At 44.5% G+C, this 15,624-nt stretch overlaps 1 protein-coding gene and 1 non-coding gene across 4 annotated transcripts in view; both read right to left on the bottom strand.

Moving 5' to 3' along the window:
• LOC136147844 (sodium-dependent phosphate transport protein 2B-like) overlaps positions 1-8,593 on the bottom strand; it is a 28,898-nt gene extending 20,305 nt beyond the window's left edge. Inside the window, exons 1-2 of one of the 3 annotated variants that reach the window (XM_065907181.1) lie at positions 8,563-8,593; positions 8,410-8,471 (exon numbers count right to left, since the gene is read on the bottom strand). The gene's annotated coding sequence lies outside the window, so the exon portion shown is untranslated. Of the gene's footprint in view, positions 1-8,398; positions 8,472-8,562 lie in introns of all 3 variants that reach the window. The other 2 variants (XM_065907182.1, XM_065907183.1) reach the window with 2 other exon arrangements.
• Positions 8,594-12,095: 3,502 nt separating this feature from the next.
• Positions 12,096-12,202, bottom strand: LOC136148194 (U6 spliceosomal RNA). The gene has a single exon (XR_010659478.1). It is a non-coding gene; the product is annotated as a U6 spliceosomal RNA (small nuclear RNA).
• Between the last annotated feature and the right edge of the window lie 3,422 nt (positions 12,203-15,624).

The raw sequence follows: 15,624 nt of genomic DNA, 5'->3' as shown, positions 1-15,624 counted from the left end.
CTGATCCAGGGATCAACTGGGTCACCTGCTTTGCAGGCGGATTCTTTACCACTGAGCCAAGGTACACATTTCATCAGGAACACTGTCATTTGCAAATCGGAAAACCATGTGAATCCAAGACATCCAAGCAACTTGTTCAAAGTCACCCAGTAGGTGAGTGACGGAGCCAGATTTTAAACACAGCTCTACTTGTCAGGGAGGTTGGGGCCCTGATCAAACATGTCCTTGGCTGGGACACAGACATAATTTCATGGAGCACTACTTTTATACACATAAAGGGGTAAGGAAATGTTAAATTACTTACATTATTACTGTTAAATGATGTACACTTGATTAACCCTATGAAGATTATTGTGATGATCAAGTGTTTGATGGTTAAAAAGCCCTCAAAATGGTGCCACATATTGTAAACTTGTGTGATTATCAATGATCATACTAAAACAAGCATGGACATATTATAGTATAGAATGCAAAATGTATATAAATTGTCTTAATTTAAAAAAAGGACACAAAAATCTGGTTTGAGCTGCAACCAGATGTTCTGAGCTTCCTCACCAACCTCCAAGGATTCAAACACCTGGCTCTCTGATTTGGGGGGCATTTTGAAGGGAAAATTTGGTAATTCTATCACCTCTCTTTCTCTTATAATCTGAATTCACCCTAGAGCTGTCCTACTCTTATGCACATTTACACTGACTTCTCAACTAAAATTTAATTTGGAGAGCTGGAACCCTGTTACATATTTTCTCCCAGAACTCAGCAGACCACACATAGTAGGTGCTGGACATCTTTGAATGGAGAAGTCAACATCCAGGGTTTACTGTAGGAACACCCTAGATCCACATTGGTCATGACTAGGAAACAAGTCATCCCTGAATCTTATGATGAGTGCTTGCTCCTCATCACCATATGCAGCCCGTAGGGCCAAGATCTGTTGGATGGAGCAGCTGTCTCAAGAAGCTACAATCTGGATGTCACAGCAGCCTGGCTTGGGAAATTCTCATCAGCAGTAAGGTGTTATTATTTAAACTATTCCCAGTGACTGGATTTCTGACTGATCAGAATCATTTTCTTTTAAGGGGTGTACAAAGTATCTAGTGAAATCAGAACCAGACACTTCCATGGTCTGAAACACAAGTAATTCACAATAATACAAGCAATAGAATAGGCAGAAACATATTTCCACTGAACTGGACAGAAGGGAGAGTAGCATATGACCCCAAGGGATTCAACAAAATAGGGTGCCTTGAATCCTTCCTCTGTGTGAGGCCTGTGCTGGCTTCATCCCTCTCTACATCCTCATTTCCTATTAATCAGCATCACCGAGAAGCAAAGGCAACTAACTTTCTAATGGAAGTCTCTACTCTTCCTTCCTAGAAATCTTGCTTCCCCTACTCTAAGATCAGCCATCTGTCCCTCGCCCAAATCCTCTTTCCAGACACATTCCTGATGAAGCATTTTCCTACATCCAGTTCAGGAGTCCTCCTTGTCCTTGGCTTCTGCATCTGCATTTTCAACCAACCACGGATGGAAAACATTCAGGGGAAAAGATTATTCCAGGAAGTTCCAAAAAGCAAAAGCTGAATTTGAAGCACACAGGCAACTATTTCCCTAGCATTTACATTGTCTTTACAACTATTTACATAGCATTTACACTGTTAGGTATTATAAACAATCTACCTAGAGATGATTTAAAGTATATGGGAGGATCGCATTGGCTATATACAATTACACTATTTTAAACATGAGACCCTGCAGATCTCAGGATCTGTGCTAAGTCCTGGAACCAAACCCAGCAGACCCCTGTGGACCACTGTACTTCACTGTCTGGTACATTCACCTACTCCACCATCACTCCTGGGGTGGTCACGGCTCTAGTCCCTTGCAGGAAAGGAGAGAATGTGCAGGTCCACATACTGAAGGGGTCCACTGCCCCCGGAGGGGCAGGCAGCCAGCAGGCATCTGACCCAGCCCAGAGCATTCTGAAGTGACGGACAGCCCCTCCCCGTCCTCCCCAGCCCGCAGCTCAAGATGTTCTTCTCAGCACATGGAAAGTGGGGAAATGCAGGCCACTGGGTTCCCAACCACTGCCCTTGGCAGGGTGGCTGCAGAATCCCTACTCCCACTGCCGTCCCAGTCACCAAAGCCTCAGCGCTCTGAGCAGGCGGACCCTGCAGATTCCGAGTAAAGGGGGACTTGGAGCAAACGCAGCACGATTAGCCCTGAGACCAGGGAGCTGTTCAGTCTGCTGCCATCATAGTGCCTGGCACACCGCCTGGAAAGAGAACCTTCGGCAGGGGAGGGCTGCCTCTGCAGAGCCCTGCCACTTACTGTGTGAGACTCTGAGCCTCAGTTTCATCTTTTCCAAAATTATGGACAGTGTGTCTCCCTCCCTAAAGAGCTGTTATTAGACTAACTGATTAATGAGTGTAGTTGAGACCCCAAGTAAACACTCAGCACTTTGTGAAATGAACTGCATCACAAACAACAAATAGACTCAACTCCACTTTGCCCCAACCCATAAGTTCTTCATCTAGGTGCACAGCTGAGTGAATCGCAGTAAATGTGTTCTATATGATTTGTGACTTCATTAAATCTAAGGATAAAGAGGTCTTCTATCCAGTTTACAAAGAAACTGAGGCCCAGAGAAATTAAGAGTCTCACAGCTACCCAAGAAGTTGCTTCAGTCGTGTCCAGCTCTTTGCAACCCTGTGGACTGTAGTACGCCAGGATCTTCTGTCCTTCCGAGTCTCCAGGCACGAATACTGGAGCGGGTTGCCCTGCCCTCCTCCAGGGGATCTTCCTGACCCAGGGATCAAACCTGCATTATGTCTCCTGCATTGGCAGGCAGATACTTTACCACTAGCGCCACCTGGGAAGTCCAAGGATAGAGTCAAATTTGAAGCCAGGACTGCTGGTTCCAAAGCTAGATGGCCTTTCCATAGAACCCCACCAAGTGTCGAGAAGGAGGAAGGAGTGAGGTATCATCCAGGCCCCATCAGAACAGTGAGGCACCTACCTCGGGTCCAGGCTCAGTGGGGCTCTGGAGGTATCTGGGATAGCTAGCTGACTGACACCTCTGTAGGGTCGGTCTTACCTACCCATTCAGACAGCTGGAAATGCCAGTCAAGATACTCTAAGGGCCTGGATTCAGCTTATGTCCAAATTTCAGGAGGCTCCGCTGAGCAGGACAGTAGGCAGTGAATGAGCCTGACAGAAGATGTAGACTGAACCTGAGGCCACTGCTCCCAGGGGTGTGGCAGACACCAGTGCCCCATTCCCTTGGGAGGCGCTTTGGCACGCAGAGGGGTCCCTGGAGCTTGTGGTCCCTCCAGAGGCTTTCTCCCACCCACTCCCTCTGACTCAGCTGTTCCCTCTCCCCGCCTTCCCCCAAGGCTGTGGTCTCCTACTACCTGCCACAAGCAGAGAAGGATTAAGTCATCCTTTTGGGCGATTTGGTGCTAATACACAGAAAAATGTTTTTATTGCTCAGGCACAAGATTAGTGACTCTGACCACACATCTGCTCCCTTGCCCCCACCTCAGGCTCCTCCCTACAATTGAGCTGGATGTATTGATAACTCTTTTGGCTCAACTTCCTGCATCCACATGTGCATAGGATGCCAAGAGGAACTCTTGAGAGCCAAGGGGAAAAAAAAAAAATAACCTGCTCAGCCCTTCTCAGACCTGGGCAGTGGGGAAATGTAAGGCAGCTGGCAGTCACCCAACCCCTATGCTTGCATTGTCTGAGCCTCTCCAACCAGGACCTGTTCTGGGCCACCTCCGCTCAGAACAGCAGTAGCTCAAGGCCATCTGAAGAAGTGGGGAGAGGAGGAAGGAGGCAAGGGGCATCGTCCTGCTGAGAGACCGAGGCACACGGGCGTTTTCCCACTGGGCTGTGACCTCCACAAGCGTAGGGGGGATGACCCCATTCCCCAGCATGCCGGACAGTGTCTGCCAGCCAAATTCTTCCAGGGGGTTTTGTGCCAGGCACTGCAGTAAGCCCTGTTAACAGATTAATCTGTTTAGTCTCACAAGCACTTGATGTATTCCTGTCAATTTGCTTGAGGTGGCTCAGACAGTAAAGACTCTGCCTGCAATGTAGCAGACCCGGGCTCGATCCCTGGGTCGGGAAGATCCCCTGGAAAGGAAATGGCAACCCACTCCAGTATTCTTGCCTGGAGAATTTCATGGACAGAGGAGCCTGGTGGACTATAGTCCTTGGGGTCTCAAAGAGTCGGACACAACTGAGCGACTAACACTTGTTACCTTAGTATCAATGCGATCCCCCATTCTACAGGAAAGGGAACTGAGCCACAAAGAAATAAATCACTTTAAGTCACACCAAGCCTGTAGAGACAATTCAAACTTCAGTATTTTAACTCCAGTGGTCTCAATATACTTGAGATACGTTTTCTTCTACTTTGAAAGAATGACCAAGATTTCAAAAATTCCCAAGAGAATGGCGGTTACTTTCCTTCAACTTCCTCTAAACATCGCAAAAATAAGCCCTGGAGGACAAAATGGTGAAGGTGTGAGAGACAAAAGTAGCTCTCTTTTACCTGATGAATGGCTTTTAGACTTTTGAAGGTATGGTCTAACAGGATTTTAAAAAGACATTTACACTACCACTTTATTTTTATTTATTTATTTATTTTTATTTATTTTTCAGTGGGTTTTGTCATACATTGATATGAATCAGCCATATACACTACCACTTTAAACTAAGACCCTTTTAACCAAAGCACACCTGCCCTCATCTGCACTTCAATTTGCATTTACTTTAAAATAAATCCTATAATTAACTATAATTTTTGCATTGTATTTGGGGGGTTAAAAGAGCTAATTTACAAAAGATAAACATCTTAAAATGCATTGTTATCTTTTTGCCGCCTTCTTTCTGCACACTTATGCATCTTTAAATTCACAAGAATTAATTCCACTGGGATGTCCTGATTACTTCCTGCTGATACTGCCTTTCTGTTCGCAGGGTGTAGCTGGGGGGAGAGCAGGACAAGGGCGGGGTGGAAGGTGGCTAAGAATTAGCTCAATTCAGTTCAGTGAGTTCAGTCTCTCAGTCCAGTCTCTTTGCGACCCCATGAATCGCAGCACACCAGGCCGCCCTGTCCATCACCAACTCCCGGAGTTTACTCAAACTCATGTCCATCAAGTGTGATGCCATCCAGCCATCTCATCCTCTGTCGTCCCCTTCTCCTGCTGCCCTCAATCTTTTCCAGCATCAGGGTCTTTTCAAATGAGTCAACTCTTTGCATCAGGTGGCCAAACTACTGGAGTTTCAGCTTCAGCATCAGTCCTTCCAATGAACACCCAGGACTGTTCTCCTTTAGGATGGACTGGTTGGATCTCCTTGCAGTTCAAGGGACTCTCAAGAGTCTTCTCCAACACCGCACTTCAAAAGCATCAACTCTTTGGCACTCAGCTTTCTTCACAGTTCAACTCTCAGATCCATACATGACCACTGGAAAAACCAAAGCCTTGACTAGACGGACTTTTGTTGGCAAAGTAATGTCTCTGCTTTTTAATATGCTATCTAGGTTGGTCATAACTTTCCTTCCAAAGAGTAAGCACCTTCTAATTTTATGGCTGCAATCACTATCTGCAGTGAAAATGGAGCCCAAAAAAGTAAGGTCTGACACTGTTTCCCCATCTATTTCCCATGAAGTGATGGGACCACATGCCATGATATTAGTTTTCTGAATGTTGAGCTTTAAGCCAACTTTTTCACTCTCCTCTTTAATTTTCATCAACAGGCTCTTTACCTCTTTACTTTCTGACGTAAGGCTGGTGTTATCTGCGTATCTGAGGTTATTGATATTTCTCCCGGCAATCTTGATTCCAGCTTGTGCTTCCTCCAGCCCAGTGTCTCTCAGGATGTACTCTGCATATAAGTTAAATAAGCAGGGTGACAATATACAGCCTTGACATACTCCTTTTCCTATTTGGAACCAGTCTGTTGTTCCATGTCCAGTTCTAACTGTTGTTTCCTGACCTGCACATAGATTTCTCAAGAGGCAGGTCAGGTGGTCTGGTATGCCCATCTCTTTCAGAATTTTCCACAGTTTATTGGGATCCACACAGTCAAGGCTTTGGCATAGTCAATAAAGCAGAAATAGAAGTTTTTCTGGAACTCTCTTGCTATCCAGCGGATGTTGGCAATTTCATCTCTGGTTCCTCTGCCTTTTCTAAAACCAGCTTAAACATCTGGAAGTTCACGGTTCACGTGTTGTGGAAGCCTGGCTTGGAGAGTCTTGAGCATTACTTTACTAGCATGTGATATGAGTGCAATTGTGCAGTAGTTTGAGCATTCTTTGGGACTGCCTTTCTTTGGGATTGAAATGAAACTGACCTTTTCCAGTCCTGTGGCCACTGCTGAGTTTTCCAAATTTGCTGGCATATTGAGTGCAGCACTTTCACAGCATCATCTTTCAGGATTTGAAATAGCTCAACTGGAATTCCATCACCTCCACTAGCTTTGTTCATAGTGATGCTTCCTAAGGCCCACTTGACTTCACATTCCAGGATGTCTGACTCTAGGTGAGTGATCATACCATCGTGATTATCTGGGTCATGAAGATCTTTTTTGTACAGTTATTCTGTGCATTCTTGCCACCTCTTCTTAATATCTTCTGGTTCTACTAGGTCCATACCATTTCTGTCCTTTATCGAGCCCATCTTTGCATGAAATGTTCCCTTGGTATCTCTAATTTTCTTGAAGAAATCTCTAGTCTTTCCCATTCTGTGTTTTCCTCTATTGCTTCACATTGATTGCTGAGGAAGACTTTCTTACCTTTCCTTGCTATTCTTTGGAACTCTGCATTCAGATGCTTATATCTTCCCTTTTCTCCATTGCTTTTCACTTCTCTTCTTTCACAGCTATTTGTAAGGCCTCCTCAGATAGCCATTTTGCTTTTTTGCATTTCTTTTTCTTGGGGATGGTCTTGATACCTGTCTCCTGTACAATGTCAGGAACCTCCGTCCATAGTTCATCAGGCACTCTGTCTATAAGATCTAGTCCCGTAAATCTATTTCTCACTTACACTGCATAATCATAAGGGATTTGATTTAGGTCATACCTGAATGGTCTAGTGGTTTTCCCTATTTTCTTCAATTTAAGTCTGAATTTTGCAATAAGGAGTTCATGATCTGAGTGACAGTCAGATCCCACTCTTGTTTTTGCTACTGTGTAGAGCTAAGAATTAAGTTTATTCCAAATCAGTGATCCTGAGACGCTATTATCTTCATTAAAGTGAATTTAAGAGTACTTTTGCCCACTTAGTGTCTAACAGCAATAAACCAGACATCTATCCTCCCAAAACCGGGAACTTGTTTCAATGAAATAGTTGAGTTGACTTAGGGTAGATTTTGGTGGGGGCAGTTTAACACCGAGCCTTTACAAAGCATGCCGTTCTAGGTACCAGTTCCCAAAGTTACAAAACTAGAAATCATCAGCTAACTGGATGGCAGGGGCTAGAGATTCACACATGCTCTACAGTCTGAAATGATGGTCACTGCCACGAGGCACAGCTTTTTTTAAAGAATACCCAACACAGAACAGATTAGAGGGATCCAACCCAGGAGGAAAGTGGTGTGGAGAAGAAAAAGTCCAACAGGGCTGCAGCAAGCAGAGTTAATCCAGATCTCATGATGAACCCAAACAGGGAGGAAGAGATGAAATCTCTAAGTGATGAAATCCACAAGCTGCCTCCATGAAACCAAGTTTGAGAAAGTTGCCTCTTCACTAAAGGAATAGGAGAGACACTCAACCTCAGTGCCAGCTACCCAGAGAATCTGAAGACTGAACTCACTCCATTCCACATGCCTCCCTCTTCCTGATCTGGAGATGTTTGATCTCCCCAACGCAACTGCACCTTGCCCACATCTCCCTAAACCCAGACCCTGCTGCGTCTATCTCCAAAAACACTGGAAAACTGGGGGCTCCGTTCTCCCAAGACAAGCCGAAGGTTGGGCCCTTTGCTGATGCCGCCTGCGCTGATGGGACTAGCAGACCAGGACTGGGCCTCACAGTCACTTTGAGTAAATAACCCTGCAACTAGAATAGCAGCATGTGGGGGTCACAGTGCAGGAGGCCCTGCGTCATTGGACAGCCACCCAAACCTGGCATTTTCGCAGCGAAGACAGCAGAAAGGACAGACCCTTCTGTTTCCCTTCTGGGAAAGAGGGGGGGAAACTGAGGCCTTGGGGCTCACAGGGACCTGCCTCAGATCACACAAGCTAGTTAGTGACCAAAAAGATAGCCTAGCTGTCCTGATTCTTATGTGGTAGGAATCCGCCCACATCTTTAATTTTAGAATCCCCAAGTATGCCACTGGAGTTGAAATAACAGCAACAGTAATGATATTAAGAAGAAAAAGAAAAACCTGAAAGTTACTTTTTCCTCTCCTCTGTAGCCCAAAGTCAGCCAAGTTCCTTGAGATCAGGATCGAGGCAGACCTAAAAGAATTAGGTAAATTAAAAGCGAATTAATTTCTTTCAAGAGGCAGGAGGGAGGAAGAAGCGCCCAGACCCCAGCGGCGGTACTCACTGGCGCTCTCTCTGCAGGTAATGGACCGGAGCAGGCACCCAGGTGGAGCTCGGCGCCCTGGTATATATAGGGAAGGTGTTGCGCAAAAAGGCCGGCGGCAGCTGCAGTCATCACGCCCCGCGCACATTCCAGGACCGCCTGCTGCCGCCGCCGGGGCACTGCCTACCTGCCGGTTTAATGAGCCCATCGTGACCTAGCCGGCTACGCCGAGGAAAGAGGCGGCCGGGCTTGGGGGCGAGATCTCAGACGGCGCCCCCCGCGCCGGCTCCGCGGCAAATGCCCCCGCGCCCGGTAGGCAGGCGGCCCTTGCGCCCTGAGCCCCGCCTTGTCACCGGCCCCAAGATCCCAGCCAGGGCGACCTAGCGGGGCTCCTCGTCTTCCTCAGCTTTCTCCTCCCCAAGAACCTGAATCCTCTAGTTTAGCTGCTCTGAGCCCGAAAAGGTCAGTGACGTTGAGACTTTAGAAGGCAACTGGAAACTCAGGGACAAATCCTTCCAAAACAAAGCCAGGATTGTTTGGTCTTATCAGGCTCGGCGATGCTTTCTGTCCTGGTAGCTTGGACAGTCAGACACTTGGCCAGCTGGAGCCCTGGCTCTGCGACAGGCTGAGAAAATCGCAGGGCTGCTCACCACCAGATCCTCCCACCTGCCTGTCCCGGCTTGGGCAAAACTAGACCCTTCTGCTCTGCCCTGTATTCCCGGTGTGGCCACGTGTTTCTCCATCCTGGCTTTGAGAAGACCTGTCCCAGGGAGACCCCATCATGACGCTGATCGCAGTAACAGCCCAATTAGTGTGGAGCAAGCATTTCCCCCAGAAGGGCTTCCCTGGTGCCTCAGACCATAGAGCAAGTGGTCTGACCGCAATGCAGGAGACCTGGGTTCGATCCCTGAGTGGGGAAAATCCCCTGGAGGAGGAAATGGCAACCCATTCCAGTATCCTTTTTTTTTTTTTTTCATTTATTTTTATTTGTTGGAGGCTAATTAGTTTCCATCCCAGTATTCTTCCCTGGAAAATCCCATGGCCAGAGGAGCCTGGCAGGCTCCAGTCCATTGGGGCTGCAAACAGCTGGACACAACTGAGTGAGTAACACTTTCACTTCCTTGGGGAAAGAGCAAGCCCCCTTTCCAGTGGAGGTTGAGAGGTTAGCAGACATAGGATCCCTTAGAGTTGCTGAGCTGGGATCAAGCTTGGGTTTCATACCACTACTGAGGCCCTTTCCCTCTGTCCAATAGTCCTGGTTTTACAGCTGAGGAAAAGACTTAGCAAATTTATTTGTTGCTCAGCTTCCAGCAACTAATAGTGGAAGTATCCCACTGGAACTAGGGTGGTTTCCTTTTCTGGCCATAAGGGGGAGAAATTCAGGAGTGCTGTTTCCAGGAAACCAGAGCCGGGCTCTCTGGGGCTGAAAAGTTAGTTGGTCACTCACAATAACTCCTGGGCCCAACTGCCTGAGACCAGTGTCCTGTCTTGCCCCTTGCTTTTTCCCTGCCTTTGCCTGCTGTGTGTAAAATGGGAATAATGGTCTCTGTCTGTTAGAGTAAAGTGAATATATAACACATAGAGCAGTACCTGGCACATGAGGAGTAATGTTAACTCTTAGACCTTCACTGGAAGCCTCTGGTGTCGGGAGATGGTGGGAAGATGTGATTAGACTCACCTGGAACCTTGGGAGTCTGAGGTCATCACTCCACAGTCTCAAATGCTGGTCATTTTAGTCCAAGGGCTGACACTTATTGCTTGAGAGTGGGCACTAGAAATCAAATCCAGTGGGCCTGTTCTTATTATTAGAACGATTTTGCCTGTGGGTGCTGGTCTTCAAATGCAGCCCTTGGAGACAGTGAGCAGGCAGCACCTCTCCAGGGAGCGACTTCCACAGCAGAGTCCACCAGTGATAGGGATCTGCTGGCATGCGTTCATTGAGCTCAGCTCTGCCTCTAGCCCTGGGCAGGTGGCAGATTCATCTCGGGGACTCCCAGGGCAGGCCTTAATTGCACACTGGTCCTGCTGAGTCTCCCCAAGGAGGTATGGACTCTGTGTGGGATACGGATCTAACTCAATTCACAATGCCTTCCTATCACTCCCAACAAGGATCTGACAAATGGAAATTTCAGAAAACCTGGAGAAGGTCTCAGGTCTTCCTTTTATGGTCCAATGAAAAAGGCAAAATACTGGTTCAGTCAGGAGGCCCTTTTTTTTTAAAATGAAAATGGATTTCATTTAGAGGTCAGAGATGCTATCTGTTTGATTCTGGTTTTGGACTGTAGGGTTTTATATTACTTTGTGTGTGCTAAGTCACTTTAGTTGTGTCCAACTCTTTGCAACCCCATGAATGGTAGCCCACCAGGCTCCTCTGTCCTTGGGGATTCTCCAGGCAAGAATACTGGAGTGTGTTGTCATGCCCTCCTCCAGAGGATCTTCCTGATCCAGGGATGAACCTGAATCACTTATGTCTCTTGCATTGGCAGGTAAGCTTTTACCACTAGCAAAAGGGTGGATAGGGTGTGTGCATATAAAGTCTATAATCTGTCCCCTTAGGGTAACATGCTTTCCTATCTTCATTCCAATCCTAATACAAAAGGCTATCATCACTCACCACTATAAAGCACAGCCTCTGGTTACTTCCCTCGGAGAAGGCAATGGCACCCCACTCCAGTTCTCTTGCCTGGAAAATCCCATGGACGGAGGAGCGACTGAGCGACTTCACTTTCACTTTTCACTTTCATGTGCTGGAGAAGGAAATGGCAACCCACTCCAGTGTTCTTGCCTGGAGAGTCCCAGGGATGGGGGAGCCTGGTGGGCTGCCGTCTATGGGGTCACACAGAGTCGGACACGACTGAAGTGACTTAGCAGCAGCAGCATGGTTGCTTCCCTAGCCATAAACTTCTAAACTGCTTTCCTTCAGCAAACTTGTCTGCATACTGCTGTCCTACAAGGTAGAACTGGCTGATTTAGATGATCCTACCTAGAGGCCACACAGTATCTTGTCCAAAGTTACAATCTCTGTGCTGAACATGTCCACATTCCTTACTGAGTCCCTGGGGCCAGATGTAGTTCAGAATATAAAAATTTATATTTTTAGAAAACAAGATGCAGATACTCCAGTGGGACTTGGGCAGTACCCTGTGATCAAACTCATTGATATTTTTACTGTAAAAATGTATACATATTGGTATTAAGTGGAATAAGCTTGATTTTATACATCAGGCTAGGGCATGGACTGAGTTTTTAAATGGCAGATTAGAGATCATAACTGCTTTTTTCTTTTGCCACGGCCAAGTATTTTATATTTATTTATAACATTTTACATGTGTAGGTTATTCTTCATTATATATACATGTTTTCCATTTATCTATACTTTTACTATAAACATTTTTATTTTTATTAATTTTTTGTTTGTTTTTGGCTGTGCAAGATCTTAGTTCTTCGTGCTTGTAGGCGTGTGTGCCCGGGCATGGTCAGGAGACCAGGGGTCAAACCCATGCCCCCTGCAGCTCGGAGTCCTAACCACTGAACCACCACAGAATTCCCTATGAACATTGTTTAAATGCTTCATGAATTTGCATGTCATTCTTGCACAGGGACCATGTTCATCTTCTCTGTATCGTTCCAGTTTTAGTATGTGTGCTGCCTAAACAAGCACCCCATAAACATTTTTAAACATGCAGAAAAGTGGAAATATTTTTACACTGCATATGTGTATACATTCTACCTAGATTTCCTAATAAACATTTTACTATACTACTTGCTTTTATTATGTATCTATCCTTTTATCAATTTTCCTGTTAATCCACTATTTTGCTTAATTTTTACATCAGTTCGCATCAGCTATAAATTCTTCAGCATGCATATTAGTAACCAGAGTTCAATATTTCTTTCTGGTTTATTTTCGAAGTAATATTTACAAAAGTGAATGCAAATTGTAAATGTATCTTTTGACACATTTTGACAAATGCGTAAGCTTGTGGAACTAAAACTCTTTATCAAGGTACAGAATATTTCTATCACCCTAAGAAATTCCTTCATACCTCTTCCCAATAACTCTAAACTCACCTTCCCTCAAAGGCATGACTTTTTTTTTTTTTTTTCAGTTTTAAAGATACTGCCTTTTTTATTATGGGAGCTTAATCAGTACTAATTTAAGCAATTCTTTTTTTTTTTTTTTTTTAAATATTATTTTATTAGTTGGAGGCCAATCACTTTATAACATTTCAGTGGGTTTTGTCATACATTGACATGAATCAGCCATATAGTTACACGTATTCCCCATCCCGATCCCCCCTCCCACCTCCCTCCCCACCCGACTCCTCAGGGTCCTCCCAGTGCACCAGGCAAGAGCACCTGACTCATGCATCCCACCTGGGCTGGTGGTCCGTTTCACCATAGATAGTATACATGCTGTTCTTTCAAAACATCCCACCCTCACGTTCTCCCCCAGAGTTCAAAAGTCTGTTCTGTACTTCTGTGTCTCCTCTTCTGTTTTGCATATAGGGTTATCGCCACCATCTATCTAAATTCCGTATATATGTGTTAGTATACTGTAATGTTCTTTATCTTTCTGGCTTACTTCACTCTGTATAATGGGCTCCAGTTTCATCCATCTCATTAGAACTGATTCAAATGAATTCTTTTTAACGGCTGAGTAATATTCCATGGTGTATATGTACCACAGCTTCCTTATCCATTCATCTGTTGATGGGCATCTGGGTTGCTTCCATGTCCTGGCTATTATAAACAGTGCTGCGATGAACATTGGGGTGCACGTGTCTCTTTCAGATCTGGATTCCTCAGTGTGTAAGGGCATGACTTTTACACAATTGTTTTCCACAAGAGTTTAGCTTTTCCTGTTCTCAAACTCCATATAAAGGGAAATGTATAGTATGTGCTCTCTTGTGACAGATGTGATTTCTACTTTTTTAATTGAGATATCATTGACATATAACATTATATTAGTTTCAGATGTACAACATAAATGTTCACTATTTTCATATACAGTAAAAAGGATCACTACAGTATGTCTAGTTAACACTGTCCCTATACATAGTTACAAAAATGTTTTTCTTGTAATGAAGACTTTTAAGGTCCTTTATTGAGTGCTTACTGTGTACAAGTACTGTTGTAAACATTTTATATATATATATATATATAGAGAGAGAGAGAGTCATTACTCCTTGTAACACAATGAGCTAAATATAAAGATGGAGAAATGGGGCCCCAGAGAAGTCAATGTCCCCAATGTTACAAGACTAGTAAATCTGTGAAGTAATTAGCCTCCAACTAATAAAAAAAAATTAAAAAAAAAAAGACTAGTAAGTGGCAGAATTAAGATCTTAACCCAGTTACCAATTTCAGTCACATAATCAGCAAAGTTTTCTGCTACTTTCTTACCTCCTTTTCCTTATAGGGATATTTGTTGCCCAGAGGACTTGTGTGATGAGGAGGATGAAATAAAATGGACAACCCAGAAACACATATGGATACTTGCTTTACAACAGTATCACTGCAGGCAGTAGGTACAGAAAATCTGCAGTAAATGGTATCCAGATGGAACCAAAGGAAACGTCACTCTCCACCTATTCTCTTGCTGCCCCCCTTCCCCGCCCCAAGAATTTATCTAGAGGCAAAAGGCAAAACAATAGGACTTCTAGAAGACAAAATAGACAAATATTCATGAATGAACGGTAGGAAAGACTTCTTCAATAGGATACAAGATACATTAATCATAAAGAAAAAGATGCTTTTGACAAGGAGCAAAGGACAACCAGAATCAAGGGAAAGATCTGGAACACATATAATTGACTAAGAGCTTATTGCAGAATTTGTAAAGAATGTTTGTACATAAAGAAAAAAGAATCCAATTGAAAAATGTTTGGTAATTCCCTTTCAGGCTGATGGTTAGGACTCTAAGCTTCCACTGCAGGTGGCATGGTTCAATCCCTCCTTGGAGAACGAGGATTCCACATGTCATGGGGCACAGTTAAAAAAAAAGGAAAAAATGGTTGAGACTAGAAAAGGGACTTCACAAATGGAGGTAGTTAATAAGCACATTAAAAGGTTTATTTATCACAGTTGAGGGGAATGCAATTTAAACCACAGTGAGATTTAAACCCAGTGTATGTCTGTCCACGCCCACGCCACTGCCCAAGAGAAATGCACCCATGTGTTCACCAAAAAGCACACGCAAAAATGCCCACAAAATGGCCTGGATGTACATTTCCATTCATAGAATGGAATATTAACTGTGAAACACTCCCATAATGAAATACTGTTATGCAATTGCCATTTTTGTAGTAAACATTTGTTAAATAGTATGCATCAGTGATAATGAACAATTTATTTATTATCCCATGGAACAAAATGGATAAGTCTCATCTCACAAGCATGATGTTAAGTTAAAGAAGCCAGACTGAAACTTTCATACTGTTTGATTCTAATACTTGTAGAAAAGTCCCAAGCCAGCCAAAATGAGATTTTAGTGATCAGGAATGTGTGGTTAAGTGGTAACTGAAGAAAATAAGTGAAGTCTGACTTCCTGGCGGTTCGGTGTTAGGACTCCGTGCTTCCACTGCAGAGGGCCTGGGTTCCATTTCTGGTCCCACAAGCCATGAAGTGTGGCCAAAAAAGAAGGAAAAGTCAGGTTCAGGTCACTTTGGTGGGAAGGAGGGAGTAAGACTGAGGGAACATGAGGAGATTTCTGAGGTGGTGGTAGTCTTCTTCTTGGTTGTGACTGTTTGATTTGTGATAAATCTTTGAGTTACACTAATCCTATGTATTTTTTTTCTAGGAATGTCTCACAATTAAAAGATTTTTTTAAAACTTCATTAGCATTAGGCAGGAATTCAGGGAAGAAGATAGGTTCTGGGTTTATTTCACTGAGTTGGAATTCTTTTAAAGCCAGTAAGTTTGAGCCACTTACTAGCTATGGCACATGAATGTTTCATCAGTAGCAGAGCTAGTCCTTCTATATTTCTTGCTCTGTCTAGGATGCTTAATCAATTGTTGGTTCATTGATTGGCCCCACACACAGAAGGCAGGCAGAGACCATAGAAAGAGGCAACCACTATA

This window comes from Muntiacus reevesi, chromosome 16, assembly GCF_963930625.1.
Source record: "Muntiacus reevesi chromosome 16, mMunRee1.1, whole genome shotgun sequence".
Taxonomy (NCBI): Eukaryota; Metazoa; Chordata; class Mammalia; order Artiodactyla; family Cervidae; genus Muntiacus; species Muntiacus reevesi.
This window is presented reverse-complemented; position numbering and strand designations above follow the sequence as displayed.